The 17,625-nt window shown below is 39.4% G+C and overlaps 2 long non-coding RNA genes across 7 annotated transcripts in view; one reads left to right on the top strand and one right to left on the bottom strand.

Moving 5' to 3' along the window:
- The window catches only part of LOC106826183 (uncharacterized), a 51,237-nt gene that overhangs the window by 8,406 nt on the left and 25,206 nt on the right, over positions 1–17,625 (top strand). For 2 of the 3 annotated variants that reach the window (XR_006518127.2, XR_001396828.3), the window contains exon 2: positions 16,742–16,875. This is a non-coding gene — a long non-coding RNA (uncharacterized lncRNA). Of the gene's footprint in view, positions 1–16,741; positions 16,901–17,625 lie in introns of all 3 variants that reach the window. The other variant, XR_006518128.2, reaches the window with a different exon arrangement.
- Positions 1–17,625, bottom strand: part of LOC106826184 (uncharacterized) — a 144,082-nt gene that overhangs the window by 110,747 nt on the left and 15,710 nt on the right. The window contains exon 1 of one of the 4 annotated variants that reach the window (XR_011495280.1): positions 6,405–15,091. The exons of 2 other annotated variants lie outside the window; for them this stretch is intronic. This is a non-coding gene — a long non-coding RNA (uncharacterized lncRNA). Of the gene's footprint in view, positions 1–6,404; positions 15,092–17,625 lie in introns of those variants that run through there. One more of the 4 variants, XR_011495281.1, reaches the window with a different exon arrangement.

The raw sequence follows: 17,625 nt of genomic DNA, 5'->3' as shown, positions 1-17,625 counted from the left end.
TAAAGGTCAGAAGCCACCGCCCTAAATCAGTTACATGAGATTGACAGACAGCAACCAACTTAAGTTCTTGCCTTCCCCATTAAGAGTTTCTAGGGATAAGGTCATCTCTCTTCTTCCTGGTACAGAGAGGGAGGCACCTTTTACAGATAGAGATTTACCTTACAAATGTAAATGTGTCCCAACAAGGGCAAGTTCCAATCCCCAGAGCCTCCATCCCTGTCCCAGTTTATCAAAAGCAATCAGCCAAAAACAATCCCGATGCCAAAGAGACATATCTTGGGGTGGCCAATTTCAGGTCCCTACAAGGTCATCCCCCCTTCCTTCACATATGCAAATATCTCTCAAAGAGCAAGCAAATTCCAATCCTAGGAGCTTTCTTCTCATCTGCAGTTTTTTAAAATTAACCAGCCTAAAATCCTCATCATAAACCGTTTTAAAATTAACCAGCCTAAAAATCCTCATCATAAACTACACTGTTGTTCTAAAAATCCAGAGAGGTCAAGGTGTATAGTTGCAAATCTTCTCTGAAGTAAGTTGGCCTGATGAAAATGAAGGACTTAATTATTTGTCTTAACTCTGTGAGATCTAATTTAAGTGCCTGTCATTAGTACGCTAACAAGAACAACCCAGGAGCCACGGCTGCGGAAATAGAAATCTCAGCTCGTATGCCCTACAGTGGGGGCAAATGAATGAATGGCCACATTCACAGCTGTTCTGGGAGTGCTTCCTGGCACCTTGAGTATTAAGCTTCAGTAATAAACTTAACAGCAATGCAATCATATTGAGAAAAGGTCAAAAAAGGGTAAATCTTTATTTTAAAAAAATACACTGTTCGTTTTATATACTAGATCATCTTCTGTTATCAGTGGCTGTTCTCCCAGGCGACTGGTCTCACTGATCCTCTGGGAACTTGTTCTAAAAGATCGAGCTTTTCTCCTAATTTTGTTCCCTCCCGAACTTGTTTGACCCTCTCCAGCTTGGGTACAAATTCCAGCATTTGGATGGGCCACACCTAGTCCATCTTTAGATTCTCTTATTACCAGGGAAAGTCCTGTACAACTTCTCAGTAAACTTTGGCCTTAAGGCATGCTCCCTAAAGAGAATTGAGATCCCACAGTGGGGCCAGTGGGATCAGTCCCATGGAGAACAGCCCAGTAGGGCTTAAGCTATAAAGACAAATAAGACAAGATCCTGCCCTCGGGGAAACTCATAATCTAGGGGAGGCCACGGATATGTTGCTTAACAAGGTGATAAGTATAAGCTAGCAGTGTGAACCAAGTGCTATGGGAACTCAAAGGCAGCAATGATTAATTATGCTGGGTATGGGGATTAAAGATCTGGGAATGTTTCCCAGAGAGAGTAACAGTTGAGCTGAAACTTAAAGGATGAGCAGGCTTTGATCATGAGGAAATTTAGCGGGCAGAGTGCTCAGCAAGATGCATTCCAGGAAGAGGCATGGTGCCTTCCAGACACTGAGAAGTGATGATGTATGAAATGTTTGGAGCATAGAAGGTCATCCGGTATAGCTGGAGTTTATGGTACAATGTAGGGGTGACACAAGAAAGACTGAAGTGTTAGGTTAGGCCAGATGTTGACTGTCTTGGAAAACAAACTCCTTGGACTTTATTCTGAAGACAGCAGTGAAGCATGTGAAGGATTTTAAGTGACCAGCTAGGTCAAGAGTTTAGGTTGGTGTGAGTGATGAGCAAAACTGTGTAGAAATGATTCTAGCAGGTCACTACGTGGCCTGGACAAGCCAACTGGAACAGAAGCCTTCCCCTTCTCCCAGTGGGATGGGATGCCCCAAATTCAGCTTCCTATAGAACTGGTGGCTTCTTCCCCACTCCAGTCAGACAAGCTACAGACCTCCCAGCAGGCCTCAAATCTCCAGAGCTGCAAAACTGACTTTCCTGGAAAGCTCCCGAGAACATCTAACACCTAACTCAGATTGCCTGGTGCCCCAGTATCTGTTTGTACCCCTACTGACAAGTTCTCTCACTTTCCCTATATGGAAAGCAGCAAGGAGGTAGATTCCTTGCCTGGAACATAAAACTTCCCATATTCTAGTAGATGCCTTTCCTTAGATCCATGAGAGGCTGAGATCACAGACTTCTGCTCCTCCTGCCGACACTTTCTTAGTAAGTTTCTTCAATGGAGCCTGTTTCTAAATCCATACCATAGGGTGTTGTGGAATGCTTTCTGCTCCTGTTGCTTTCTGAGCATGGTGACCTATGAAGGCATCCACATGGCACCAAAATGAGATGTCCTACAAATGGAATAAGACATTTCCCCATTGTCAATTAAGACTCTTTATGTTGTAATGGAAAATCCAACTAATATTAAAATTGAAGGGGATTTTGGCTTATGCAACTGTGGGGTAGACATAGAGTAGTTAAGCCAATGTTTTGTTGATGTTATCAATGGCCCATTTATTTCTGTCTCTCTGCCTTCCCCACTCTAGTGTCAGCTTCATTCTAAGGCTGACTTGCTAACAGTTGTAGGAAAGCAATCAGTCAGTCAAGTCACAAACATTCACATCCAATAGCAGAGTGGGCTTCCAGATCAGCATTCAAGTCAGTGTCCTGAAATTCATCTTAATTGGATAAGCTCACATCACATATCTATTGTTCACATCACTTCACATATTCATTTAACACATATTTGTTGTGTATCTACTACCTGCCAGCCACTGTTTTAGATTCTGTAACACTGAAATTACACTGAATACTGACTGGCTTAAAGCCAAGTGGTACCCACCACTAGAGCTGGGAGTATGTTCAGTTCCCACCAAAGCATATGGGCTATATGGGGGCAGGAGTGAATATTTGAATAAAGACCTCGGTGCTATTAGGAAGGGGGAGGAAGGAATGGATATTAGGTTAGCAGACAAAAACCTCTTCTACAGTCTTACTACTGAAAGTGTGGTCCATGGACTGGCATTATTGGCATCACCTGGGAGCTTACGATAAAAGCAGGATCTCAGATAATACCCCAGTTCTACTGAATCAGAATCTGCATTTTAACCAGATCCCCAGGTGATCCACATGAACGTAAAACCTTGAGAAGCACTCATCTACAGCATAGATAAAAACATTGTTATGATTGGGGCTGTAGGGGAAAGAAGTTGGAGAACAAACCAAATGGTCTCTGTCACAGACACAACTTGGGATGACTGCCAGCTCATAACAGTTCTCCCAGTGGGAATTGTGCAGCAAGCACCTCTGTCAGAGATGATTCATCCAAGGGGAGATACACCTGCCAAGGTGGGCCAATTAATGGATCATTCTTCCGGGCATTTGAAACATAAATAGTGAGAAACAGATATAGAAGGCTGTTGGAGTAGAACTGCAAGTTGACAGAGCCTTAACAGGTCCAGAAATACCTATCTGGGGACCCTTCCAAATGCTCTGAGGCTTGGTTATTTAGCAACTCCTTTGATTCATCCATGCCCTAAAATATCCCCTTTTTACCTTAAGTCAGTCAAAAGGGGTTTCTATTGCTTGCCATTGAAACAACCTTAACTTATAGTGTCTTGACTTTCTCAATGTAGTTATCTACCAAGGCTGAGAGCATTTGGCCTGCCATGAGGGGAAGACCAAAGTTAATCCATCTCACCACACAGTGTCTGAGAGGCATCAGTTGTTTTTCTCCTCAGCTTCCAAACTTGACCCCCAACACAAGCCATGAACACTAAATCTCATTCACAATTAACATAACCATAAAAAGCCATTGTTACAGTATTTTTTTAAAATTCTATATATTCTGAAAACGTTTGTAGGTTTCATAATAAATGTCCCATTTTTGGTTTGCTTTTTGTATATAAATTAATGTATCTTTCTAGAAAAGTCAATCCCTGTGTCCTCTTTAATCTGACCTTCTATTGTTAAATGTTTTCAAAAGCAGCTGCCTTTTATAAATATATCTACCAACTGATTGAATTGTTGTTATACCAATTTTTCTTGTTTTACATGCAAAATGTTTTCAATCAAATGTTGGCTAATAGCTAGGCTGTTTGGAAATTAACAGTCCTAATAGCTGGGAACAACAATATGGGCATTTAAAGCTTAATTACTCCTTCAAGCTCATTGTGAGAAAATCAGGCTTTATTTATTAGGCTGATTCTGTATTCCTTGGGGTATTTCATCTTATTCTACAATATTCTCATTTTCTTCTTAAAAAAAAAATCCCAACCGTAATACAACAAAACAACGAGGAGGTCAAATCTTACAAGGAACGAACATGACGTCACATAGGGAAGTGAGTCACTGTGCATCAGACTGGGAACTGAGTCAGGATTAAACTGACTCACATCTTTCTGGGCCAAGAACCAATTCTAGTTATATCATGCTGGAAAATGACTCATTTACTACCTTTATTAGCTCCCCTTAACATCAAATCAACTGCAAATTGGAATAGGTCTTATGAAACTCAAATGGCTCTGCTTGAGACATGACTGTCTGCTGGTACAAAGAGGATTTCTGTGTATGAAACTAACTGGTTGTGTGGCCAAAGACCTCACAAGCCCAGCCTTGTCAACAGTGTGTTGCACTTATCTGAGCTGACCACATCTAAACAAAACAGTATCCATAATCTTTGTAGTCTCTATACAGTAAGTGCATTTTTTTGATCATCTATTGGTTGATTGCAAATCAATACTCAAGTGTTTTTTAAAATGTTTGTTGCAGAAAATAATCTGAAAAAGCAATTACTCAGTTAGTACTTTTGTCAATAGAAGGTCAAAGTTCAGCAATAGCTAATATCACTCTTTTCTGCCCTGTAGTTACCTCTGCAACTAAACTGAGTGTAACAGAAAGTTGCACTAACAAAGTATTTCAGTTAAAATTGGAGAAGAAGACAGGGAAAATTAGAGCTCCAAAATCATGAGATAATTCCCAAAGCATCTGAAATAAGTACCTTTTTAAGAACCATAAATATTATTTACACCTGGAAATCTAAAATGGATTCTTTTTTGATGTATGCATTGTTTTTAGTAGAATTCTCTAACTAGCTAATCTAGCCAGAAACATACAGAAATTCCACACACAAATCCAGAACTTCTGACAACACTGCTGCCACTCCCCCGTGTGACAATTGACTAGGACAGAACGGCAGCTGCTCCCTTTAGAGAGGACGTTTAAAGCTCTCTCCAATAATCTCCAGTTCTCCACAGTCCCCACTATTCCCTTTTGTCTAACCAGGTTCATTTCTCGTTACTTGCTTGATCCCTGGTAGGCATTTGAGTTTGCAACTCCTGATAAGCAAATTCCTAGCGTTGTTTTTACTCCTAAATATAATGAAAAGAAATAGTAAATTTTAAAAGAATATAGACATTTTGAAAGCTTACTCACATTGCAGCTTGGCCAACCTTGTTTTCAATTTTTCAATCAGATCTGTCTTTACTAAACATGTACTGAGCATCTTATTTGTGCAAGACAATGTGCTAGATGCTGTACCTCAAGGCATAAAATACTGTCCTTGCCCTCAAATTGCTTGTGATGTAATTGGACTAGTCATAGAAGCATGTTCTTTACTTAAAATTCTATCTTAAAAAATATTAAAATGAAGCTTGGAGACTTTATATAACTTAACGAAAACTGCAGACACTAGAGCTTATCTTTCTCCTTCTAGGGACCTTTATTTTTCAATCAAAAACATTGCAAAACCTAATATTTGAGTAGCACTATGGGATATAAAATTTTATAGGACACAGTCTTTATCCTAAAGAAATCTATATTCTATTAGGATTGCAAAGACATTAACCAAGTAATTCAAACATTTGGCAACATGTGATGACACGTGGAGCAAAGAACCCACCACAGCACTCAGAGATCACTTCCTGTGTGGGTGTCTGGAGAAGGCCTGATCCCACCTCTGAGGGTTTAGTCTAATCCTAAACCAAGGCTGTGAGCCAGCTGAAGAAGGGTTGAGGTTTTCCACAGAAAACCTACGTAATTCTGACTAGTGGCCACAGGGAAGGTTTAAGCAAGGAAGTAGTGGTAGGATGGGAGGGAAGGGAAAGAGAAACAAAAAGGCCCAAAGAGAAACGAGCTTAAGCAGGTACTCCAACAGGCAGGCTCTGGCTAGATAAACTTCAGATTCTATAGTCCCTGCCCCCTTGGATTTATAAACCTGCACAAAGATTTTGCCAGTGTTGGGGGTTAAGAGAGCTCAGTTAGTCAGACAGTCACCTTCGACTGGGGGTCCTGAGCCTATTCACTATGTTTCATTCTCCTCTCCCTTCCCCTTGCATCTCCCCTCCCCCATAATACTCTGATCTGTGCTGGGGGCAAAAGGGAGCTGAGCTCCACAGTTTGCTTTTCCTGAGCTCCAGAGTCACTGGCTGCCTTCTGTGACTGGCCAACACTGGCATGAGATTGTGGAGGAGATGGGGAGTGGGGAGAAACCTGAGGCCACAGCTCCCTCCACCTTGGACTGCTTCTCAGACGATGGATGGGTCTCTTCTCTGGCTTTAGCTCCTGCTGCACAGGGCTGTCTTGGTTCCCACCACTGCTAGGTGAGTCCCGGAGCTTTACCCATAACTCTGCCTCCTTCACTTCGCTCTCTGGCAATAAACCCTTGTTTTGCTCCTGGCTTCTCCATCACCTGTGTAAATAATTCCTGTATTGAATTTCTTCTCTTGTAAATACTTAAAGTGGTTTCTGATTTCCTTGCTAGATCCTGATTGATACATATATATAAAGAATTGATATATTAAAACAGTGACTTGCTGAGTAGTGCAGTTAAGAATATTCAAGAGTAGAACACAGTTACTAAGTCTCTCCCCTTCCCAATATGCTGGACTTGCATAGATAACTATTCAAAGAGAAGATCTGTCTCACTAAGCTTCAGGAAAAACTAGGCCACCAGCTGAGTAGGAGCAATCATAATATGAATCCATTGTCCTTAAAGCGTGTTCTAAGCAACCAAGTGCTCCACAGTTGCCGTATCATTGGCTTGCGATTTATGAGAAACTATGAGTATGTAATGGGCATGCAGCTCAGCCCAGAAACTTGGGGGTGCCAAGAGCTCTCGCAATTTTTGAGTTCATTTAAATTAACAGAAGAGTTAAAGAGGTAGTGAGAGAAGATAAAAGCAGAAATGTTTCTATTTTGTAAAAAAAGAGGAAGGCAGAGATGAAAGTCAGGAAGAGATGGGGTGAAAGGAGCTAACTCGTGGGGTCTCGAGGTCAGAACAGTGATGTACTCAAATCCCCATCATGGAACCAGGGACAGAAAGGAAATGAGCAAGGAGCCAAATGAGGAAGCAGACAAAGTGCTAGTTCCTCCTTAATTTAGTCTAAATGTCCACATTTTGGAAATATCGATACTCTCAGACAAATAAGAATTCAAGACTGCATTTCACAGTAAACAAAGAATGATTTGCTGATTGACTTTCTTAAAATACAAAAAGTTTCTCTCCTTTAACATATATATAAAGGATGGCTTACACACTAAATTTCTCCTCTCTCAGATTATAATTTAAGAAAAATTATACAAATTACACACACAAAAAAACATATGCATATGTAAAATGTATCTATATATACAAAATTATACAAATTATACAATTTCTAAGTCACTAAACCAGATCTTCTACGTCTCATCTTCCAGAGCCTGTTATTTTTTAGAATACAAACACACAAACCCTCCAAACACTTCTCAAGATATTTTTTAACAAATTCACTTTATTAATAGAAATCAGGCTGAGATTCTTTGTATTCTATATTCACCTGCATTGTTCCACTAAAAATGTAATAAAAATGCAGGCACATGCTGCAAATATTAAATTAGAAAAACAGCTGTGCTTTTTACATTGTCTTGCCCTAGAAAAAAGGCACCCAAGACAATCCCTGCAGCTGGCATCCTCTACATGGTGTGCTCATTACCACAAGTAAATAAAGTCAGTAAATTACTGGCAGAGCACAGGGGGCCACGATGAGTCTAGGAAACAACCCTTTCATCAAACTCTCTGCACATTGTACATTGCCTGAGCAAAAAGCAAATAATGATGATCAATGGAGAATTAATATTTTAGTCAAAGAGGAATGGAGATGAATGCATACTATAAATTATTAACCAGCACTTGTACTCTGTCCCCTTGGCACAGCGTGAACTAAGCTTCTAAAGAAACAGGATACAGATCTTCTACTTACCTAGCAATATTTTCCTCAGCCAATGAATAATATTCATAAAGAGGCACACTTCTGAAATATTCAAGAGGGAAATTTATACCTGAATTTCTCTACCTTTCTGCAACAGAATGTAAGCAAAACATAAATATTTCCCTGTGTATAGTTATATAAACATACATGCATGTTGTGTCCCATGTCTATATATATTACTGTGCTGTGCAGGGAAACAATCATTGGGCTGGGAAGCAAGACTCATCAGGACCAGCCATGACACGTTAACCTCTCTGGGCCTCATTTTTCTCAACTGTAGAATAAGGAGTTGGATCACAGATGACATTAAAGGACGTTTTTAGCTTTAAAGCTCTCCATAAGGGCTTCATAATAAGCAAATAGTAGGAAGAACTAGGAGATAGTTGCAATGAGAGCTTCAACATAAAAATTAAGAACAAATATAAAAATTGTTCATTTCTTTAGGCCAATAAAATAGATACTGGCACAGGGGGAAATGAACATGTATATATAAAATCACATGCACATACAATCATATGTTGTTCCCTTAATGAAAAATAATAATAGTTGTTAACTAATAATCATACACTTAAGTGAAGAAGTTTTATATTTGCATATCAGTAGCACACCACAAAAGTTACACAAGAAATTGTTAAATACTTAGCATTCAAAATTTGAGGAACAGTAATACTTGAAATATTGAGCAATAATAGACATGCAATTTCCTGGATATGCAATTCTACTAAACAAAAGGCAAGGCAGCATTCACTGTGTGCTGTAGGAGACCCTAAAATGAATGACTTGGAACCTGTTTGCCAACAGCCCACCACAGGAGAGAGGGGAACATGTGCCACTCTTAATACTAGGAATCAGGTCATGATGAGGTGACTTAGAGGAAGGTGTTCATTAGCTAAAGAGAACACAGGGCCAGGGCAGAGCAAGACCATGGAGAGAGACAGCCTTCTGATCCTTTAGAATTTGTTTTGAAAATTAAGGAGAAGCCTCTGAATCACTGCTGTGACACAGGCGAAGTCGATGTCAGAGCTTAGAAAAGTTGAGATCATCTAGTTCTATCCTCCCACCCTAGAGATAAAGAAGTTAAGGTCAGAAAGGATATGCACTCCGTCCTGCACAAGTATTTGGCAGAGTTAGACTAGAAATGAAGTCTTCTAACTTCCTGTCCGGCCTGCTTTCCCTCTCTGCTTCCCTTTTCTCTGTGTGGGTCCAAAACAAATTCTTCCCTGACTGACTTATGGCAAATGGTCCTCCTGGGATGAATAGAATATACTGTTACTTCTCCCTCCCTGAGAAGAGCCTCCCAAGCCATAAAGTTTTTCCCAAGCTGACTAATGCTTTGCTTGGTCAGAATTGTTTTTAAGCCATCATTCTAAATATCATCTCCCAGCTGAGCGATCTGGGAACCAAGCTCTTCATACCCACTGACTTTACTGTGTTGCTCCCAGAGTGGAAGAGCCAGCATGGCCTGTATGATGTAGGTCAGTGACTCACAGACAAAGCATCACACAAGGGAACTGCAGTGCTCTGAAGGACTCGGGGTTTGATGTTAAATGGGCTATAAATCTCTTTGGGTCTGAGTTTTCTTATCTGTTAAACAGGGACAAATATTCATTTAAATTTCCAAGATTACAGAGATAGAAAATAATTGTTAATATTTTTTAAAAATCTAGTTTCATAGGCACAGATTTGATTCTTCAAGTAGGAAGCAGATCTTAAAAATTACCCACTTTATTCTTCCTTTTATGAGAGAATAAAAGGATCAGAAAGATCTTGATTTGTTCAGCATCACCCAGCTAGATGGTTCTAGAGTTGAGCCTAAAAACTGGGCCTTTTGACACACAGTTCAGCGCTTTGGACTCTATGCCGTATTGCTCACCCTATTCAAAGTGCTTTATAAATGTGACCATATAGAACATGTAAAATAATACACTCAGACTGAGTCTTGGTAAGACACAAGATGGCAGTCTCCTACACTACAAAGTCATAGTTAGCCCCTCCTTCCCCCTAAATTAATTGTGTTTCTCGTAAATTATATGGTAGGCCTTACCATATAATTTCAGATACAGAGACGGACTGGGAGTCAACTCTTACAACCCAACAATTTTGAGATGATCAAGCTGGGTCATGATGAGAGAGGAAGCAAGCAGAGGAAGGGCTGACTGTACGAACAGAGTGCTTTATAAGGCTGGAGGTTCACAGGCCATAGAGGCAGCACTGGCCACTCCTCTTCCATTCCCTCTCAGCAAGGGGACTGAGTAGGCCTCCCTCTTGCCCATGTCCACACATACCACTTGAACTTTAGAGTACTTTTTGGTGATTTAATTCAGGCTCCTAATCACGTGACAATACCTAGATGAAAATCACAGATGTGGAGAAACAGACCCAAAGCTTCAAGGTTTTAACTCTCCCCTGGGCCCGGTCCTTATTTGGTACTTGCCTGCAGGCTGCTCCACTCTAAATCCCTCAACCATAATATTCTCTTGAGGAATAAATTCTACTCTGCTAGTCCCTGCCATTTTCTGCAGAAAAGCGGTTTGAAACAACGTAACCGAAATGGTTTCTGGAGGAAACATCACCCAGAGCTCTGCTATTGGGGGAGGAGAGAGGAAGAGGGTGCGAAGAGGTGACGACAGGGTGAGCTGTCCATGGAGTTTCTGGGAAGACTAGACTACTATAGGGTGGAAACGCCTGGGAGGAATTGAACTCTTTCCCGGTGTTAGGTTGGGCTCAGAGGCCAGAACGGCCTCTTAGGCCACTCTTCTCTGGACAAAACGACAGCAACATTTTAAAATAAGAAAAGATGGACTCTTCTCAAAGACAGGAGTTATTTCACAGACTTGAAATCAGACCACACGGAAGCTCCGTCTACAAAAATAATGGTTTTTCCTGACATTTTAAACAGCACAATTTAACAGCTCAATGTTTCATTTGACATTTAAGAAGATATCCATCTCCAAGAAGCGTATTGGCAAATCTTCGCAGTTCCCAGAATTAGCAAATGTAGTGTGCGTATGAACACATTCTACAGGAACCCAAAAGACTCTCTGAAAAGGAAGCCGGGGCCACTGAGAACTAGATGTTACCTACCCTGAGCAGGATCCGCCCCTAACCTCAGGCCCTGACAGTCCACCTCTTAAAAACCAGTTACCCTTTCTGTTAATCAGCCTCCTCATGACCAGAAGAAAGAAAAATCATAGTCTCGGATTTGTAAAGTATTGTAGCTGAGGAGATGGCTATACTACATAAAGAGACGTTAAATTACTTGGTGCACCCAAGGGAGAAGCAGATATTGAGGAATGAGATTTCCTCAGTTGGAATTGTGGCTCCTCTGCAGGTTACAAGCTGTACGACCTTGGGCACATTACTAAACCTCTCTGTAATCTGGTTTTCTCACCTCTAAAATGAAGATAATATTAGTATCTATCTCATTGGGTTGTTAAGATGACTAATAGGCTAATATTTGTAAAGTTCTTAGAACCGCCTAGCAGAGTAAGTGCTATACAGTTGACTCTCAGTATCTTTCTGCAGGACATTGGTTTCAAGCTCGCCTGCCCCCTAGCCCTGACGCCTCATACCAAAATCCATGGATGCTCAAGTCCCTTGGTTGGCCGACCTTCCTTATCTGTGGGTTCCACATCCGCAGATTCAACCAACCATGGATCAGAAACAAAGTAGTGCTACACAGTTAGTTGAATCTGCAGTTAGTTGAATCTGCGCTTGCAGAACTCCCGGATATAGGGGCCAACTATATAACAGTTTATTAGAAAATAATAAATGACATGTATGTATTGACTTTTTTCAAATCAGTTGTGTACTGATTCTCACTGTATGTGACCCAAGCCTAAATCAATGTATCACATTTCACCTGGCCTCTGTGATTGCTTGGTAGATGGCACATAGTCCTAATCAGAGCAAATAAGGTGATAACAGTCTACTTCTGGCACCCCCTGGGTCTTTTCTACTGAACTTGAATCTGAGAGGATAGAATCTGGTGCTGCCACCATTTTTCAATTAAAGAAAGAAACTGTTTGAGAATAACAGAGTGAAGCAGATCCATGATGGATAAAATGGGTTCTGTTGACATTGTTTGAGCTGCTGGATCATGGGATGCCTGAAGCTGAACTTTCCCCTAGACTTCTTAATCACATGAGCCAATAATTTTCTCCTTTTCCTTAAACCAGTTTAGGCTAGGTTTTGTTGTTGTTGCTGTTTTTGTTTTTTTAAACACTTGCAACTGAGATAAACCAAACTGGTACAACTCACAATGTATCTCAGGCCCATAGTAAATATCATAGCAAAAAAAATTATAGGCTCACTAGCATTTAAAGTGTCAAGTTCTGGTTATGTGATTTTTAGCAGGTCACTTAAATTTTCCAGGTCTCAGTTTCCTTATCCGAAAATTCAGAAATTTAACTAAACAATCTTTATGGACCCTTCCAACTCTCAAATTTTATGATCATGCCTTAAATTAAGGTCTTCTTGGCTACCTTCAAGATTGCTTTTAAGTTCACTTTTTCCACTCACTACAAAGCCAAGAAGAATAATTCCGAAAGAATGGTGTGTTTGTTTTTTGGTTGTTGGGTATTTTTAGGGCAGAGAGTGGAAGGGAGTGGAGGAGAGTTAATCTAATGATGGCTTACATGAGTTTTCAACAGCTTTGCCTCATTTCATGCATCATAGTTGGTATTATGCACCTACTTTCATCTAGGAAAGACACTGGTTAGGTTAAAAAAAACTTTTAAGAAAGTTGCTAGTCCAGAATGAAGCAGAGAGGTATGGTAGTTCTCTGCAGTTAGCAATAAAGAGCTGAGCCCAGAGGAGATTGTCAAGCCATCATCTACCGTGATATATATCCATTCCTCTTCCCCTTAGCCCAACAAATTCTACGTTATCCCAGAATGATTGCTATTTCATGTACTTATTTGTATAAATGGGGAGGAAAGAGTAAAGAACTGTAATACTCAATGCAGAATATATTTACAGAATAAAAGATAGTATGATAAACCCTGTTAACTACAGAACATTTAGCAATTAAACTCAATTATTCAGAACATAATTGACGATTGGAAGAGGAGAGAAAAGGACCATTTCTGAGCAGCTTAGATAGATATCTTCTCATCCAAGAACTAAAGATCATATGCGTGATTCATAAGAAGGATCTTCAAACTATTCAACTTAATTTTAGACATAACTCTAAGAAGCCAATAGCCTCATTTCCTAGGCCACCACAAATCAGAACATCTACTTAATAAGGGAGGGAGGAGAGGTACTAGAAATGGACTCAACTGGCAGCCAACAGAAAGACAGGAGGCAGAAGAAGTGTAAAACGCCGATATAACTTAAAATGAGAACCACAGCAGTCCAACGTCATTTACACACACCTCAATAACACTTGCTGAAGTGTATTTATTTTTATTTAACAAACATAGAAATAGTGCTTATTATGTGACAGGCACTATTCTAAGCGTTCTACACATATTACCTCATTTAATCCTTATAATAACTCTGTAAAGTTCAAAGGAATTAAATAACTTGCCCAAGGCCATACAATTCATTATTGGTAGAATCAGAATTCAACCCAGGCAATCTAGCTCCTGGGCCCATTCCCTTCACCACCACACCATGCTGCCACACCTACCACCGCCATCCAGCCAGCATCAGAACTGCTTTTCACTATTCATGACAACGGCCATTAACAAATGTAGAATAGATAACCAACATATTCTGTGCAATAAAGCCAAGAAGCGAAAAATTCAGTGTAAAATATTTTCTTCCAAAGTAATGATACTAATACTACTAATATCATAGCATTGGCCTTTGAAAATAAAAACTTAAGGGGCCAGGCCAGACCAATGGTGTACTGGTTAAGTTTGCACACTCCACTTCAGGGGCCCGGGTTCATGGGTTCGGATCCCAGGTATGGACCTACACCACTCATCAAGCCATGCTGTGGCAGTGACCCACATACAAAATAGAGAATGATTGGCACAGATAGTAGCTCAGGGACAATCTTCCTCAAGCAAAAAGAGGAAGATTGGCAACAGATGTTGGCTCAAGGACAATCTTCCTCACCAAAAATGAATAAATAAATAATAATAATAATAAAACTAAAAATAAAAACTTAAGGTATCTGGGAAGTCCATTAACCTGAACCTCCTCATTCCCTGTTAATAACAGGTCAGTAAAATAGCAACGTTAGATTTCAAATTCTTTCCATTCTAAGCAACAAACATTATCTTGAATCTCTATGTTGAAATTTGCTTACCCTACAAAGCCTTTAAATACCAAGGCAAAAAACCACAGTCAAAGGAGAGAAATCATTAATTCGCTGTCACAGAAAAAGTTGTGGGAGGCTTAAAACTCAATCTCCACCTGGTAATGAGATTTATGATCATCAGAAGTGTTTTTCTAGGTAAAATATTAAACCTATCATATCTAGCAATATAATTTAAATACTTAGATTTAGGCTATGGGAATGAAGAATATGATGGAGAATATGATAAAGGATAAGAAAAAGTTTTGGTCCCAGTCATCTCTTTCTTTATGGAACAAATAACTTCTTGGAATTCTCTGGAACATTTTTGTTCACTCGTCATATTTATACCACCTCTTTTACCCTTGTATTAAATTTCACTTCTAAGCCACTAATTGTAGGGTTGGCCTTATCCAATGTTTTAGGAGTAGCTGTGTGTATGTGTGTCTATGTGTGCATGTCTACACATGAGAGAGAGCGAGTGAGAGAGAAAGAGAGAGTTTACATTGTGTGTGGCCAAAGCAAGAACTATTTACTTATTTAAAAGAAATATCAACAATGTGCATGCCAAGACAGCAGCCAAAGGAAGAGGAAGCCCAGTACTGGCTATAGAAGCAAGCTAGAGAAAGTAGAGCCAAAACAATCAGGCTGCAAGAAGGAAAGACGACAGAAACAATGAAGCTGGTGAGTGTCCAATGTTGAGAACATTTAACCTTTCATTATTATCGCGTATGGATTTCCTGTAAATTCTTCAAGACCCAAATTCCACCCACAATTCACACATGTGAACTGAGGACCTGATTCTAATATATAAGTACTGAATTCTTCCTTAAATTCACCTCTCCTTACTTTATCCGTAATTTTGAATTTACATGAGAAGCTTTATACTTCCTATATTTGTTGGTTTAAATCTATATTTCATACTACTCTCAGTCAGTATTTTTGGAGTTGACTCTTACAAGCCCATAGTCTTTCTTGAGCAGTGACTATTTCAGAAATTTGTGTGAATTAACAGGATTCAGTTAATCACCTTTTCAAGCACCTTAGAACCATTGGTTCATGCAAGGCTCTTCTTTCCACCACCACACCCTTTGTTCCTTCATCTCCATGCTCAATACCAGCCCCATCTGTGGCACCTGATGTCTTTAATATATGTATTTGAATATTCACTTATCTTTGTAAAATGTACACTATTTTGTGTTAAAAATAAATGTTTATAATCTATGTAACTGGTATTATTCTATAGAAGTGATTGTTCCTGTTTTTTTCACTATATACTAATTTTTTAGATCTATTTGCACTGCAGGGAGATGTACAAAAATATCCAGAGAAGCATTGTTTGTAATAAGAAAAAAGGCAACAACCTAAAAGTCCAAACAACAAAAGAACATAAGAAGTTATAGTATAGTCAAGTAATAGAATACTGTATGGCTGTGAAAATAAATGAACTAGAGCTAAATGTATCAACATGGATAAAGTTCGCAAAAATAATTTTAAATGCAAAAGAGGAATTTACAGAAGGATGCTTACAGTATGATTCTGGGTCATAATTTGGTGCTTGTAGTAGTTAAGTAATATCCCGTGGTAATCATGCACCACAAATTACTTATCCATTCTCCTGGTGTGGTTCCCTAGGTTACTTCCAACTCTTGCCACCGCTATGGATAATGCTGGGATAAACATTTTGATATATCAGTCCTCTATAAAAAAGTTTTTTAAATCACAAACAGTTTCTAACACTTTCTTTCATCACCGAGGACCCTACATTGAAAGAGGTTAAGAATTTTGTAGCCTGCATCTGAAGAAGAGAAATCATCATGTTGCAGAAAAGTAGTTACTAGCAAGGGCAGGACCAAGACTAGTTCTCTCAACTCTCAGACTACGTGCTCTGGCGCACTTAACATATTTACCAGGTGTATAAGATACAATCTTTTAAAATTAAGTATTTTTCATCACACAGGTATTTAAAGTGGGTATTGAAGTGGCTTGTCCAGATAAATTCAATATCCTATATCCTAGAAATCCTAAGTTCTGAATGTGTTACTATATTCTACTAACTCATAAAAAGAAGAAAATCACAAGCTAAGAGGAAATATATTGGCATCAGTGTGCGCTGGTACATAGTAGGCTGCAGTTATGTAATGGGTTTAAAACTAAAATGTTGGGAAGTAACCCAAACTCTACCTCCGACCAGCTGTGTGCTTTGTTATTTTTGTTAAAAAAGGTTTCAAAGGGATGTGAGTCTGGTATCTTTGGGGAAACGTTCTGTGCTTCTGAGCTCCACCACCCGGGGAATGGCCTCATTTGTCATTTTGCATCTTCTGCATTAGGCCCTCTACAGAGCAATTGAACAGAGTCATTTTTGGAACTGTTGGTGGGAGGCTGGAGCGATAGAATGCAAATAGCTGCTTCTCCTTACTTCTATGAGCCTCTGTTTCCTCGTCGAAAAACAAGGGAAAGTCTGGTATGTAACAGACAATGAATAAAAGGTATTATTTTTCCTTATCTTTATTTTTAGCTAAAGTCCATGCATTGCACTATACATGATAGCAAACATGCTTTTAGTCTTTTGTTATGACATGAAAATTAAATATAGGTGCCTTTATTTTCTGTATTATATTGCTTCTTACAATTAGTGAAATAATGTGCATGATGTGTGCAGAAGTGGATTTCCCATGAAGCTGATGAAGCCACAAATGCTAATTGTTGCTGGGAGCTACAGAGTGTTCTCCGTGGGGAAGGAAAGGCAGACTGTGCTTGGAAACATCAATACAATAGTCTCCTCTTATCCACAGGGGGTACATTCCAGGACCCCGAGGAGCTGCCTGAAACTGCAGATGATACTGAACCCTACATAGACTATGTTTTTTCCTATACATGCATACCTGTGATAAGGTTTAATTTATAAATTAGGCACAGTGAGAGATTAATAACAATAAATAATAATAAAATAGAACCATTATAACAATAAACTATAATACAAGTTATGTAAATATAGTCTTTCTCAAAATATCTTATCGTGCTGTACTCATCCTTCTTTTGATGATGTGAGCTGATACAATGCCTATGCAATGAGATGAAGTGAGGTGAATGACATAGGCATTGTGACGTAGCCTTAGGCTACTATTGACCTTCTGACAATAGTCAGAAGGAGAATTATGTGCTTCCAGACCATGGTTGACCGAGGGTAACTGAAACAGGGGAAAGTGAAACC

Source organism: Equus asinus, chromosome 2 (assembly GCF_041296235.1).
Source record: "Equus asinus isolate D_3611 breed Donkey chromosome 2, EquAss-T2T_v2, whole genome shotgun sequence".
NCBI lineage: Eukaryota > Metazoa > Chordata > Mammalia > Perissodactyla > Equidae > Equus > Equus asinus.
Note: the sequence above shows the minus strand (reverse complement) of the source record. Positions and strands in the feature narration are given on the sequence as shown.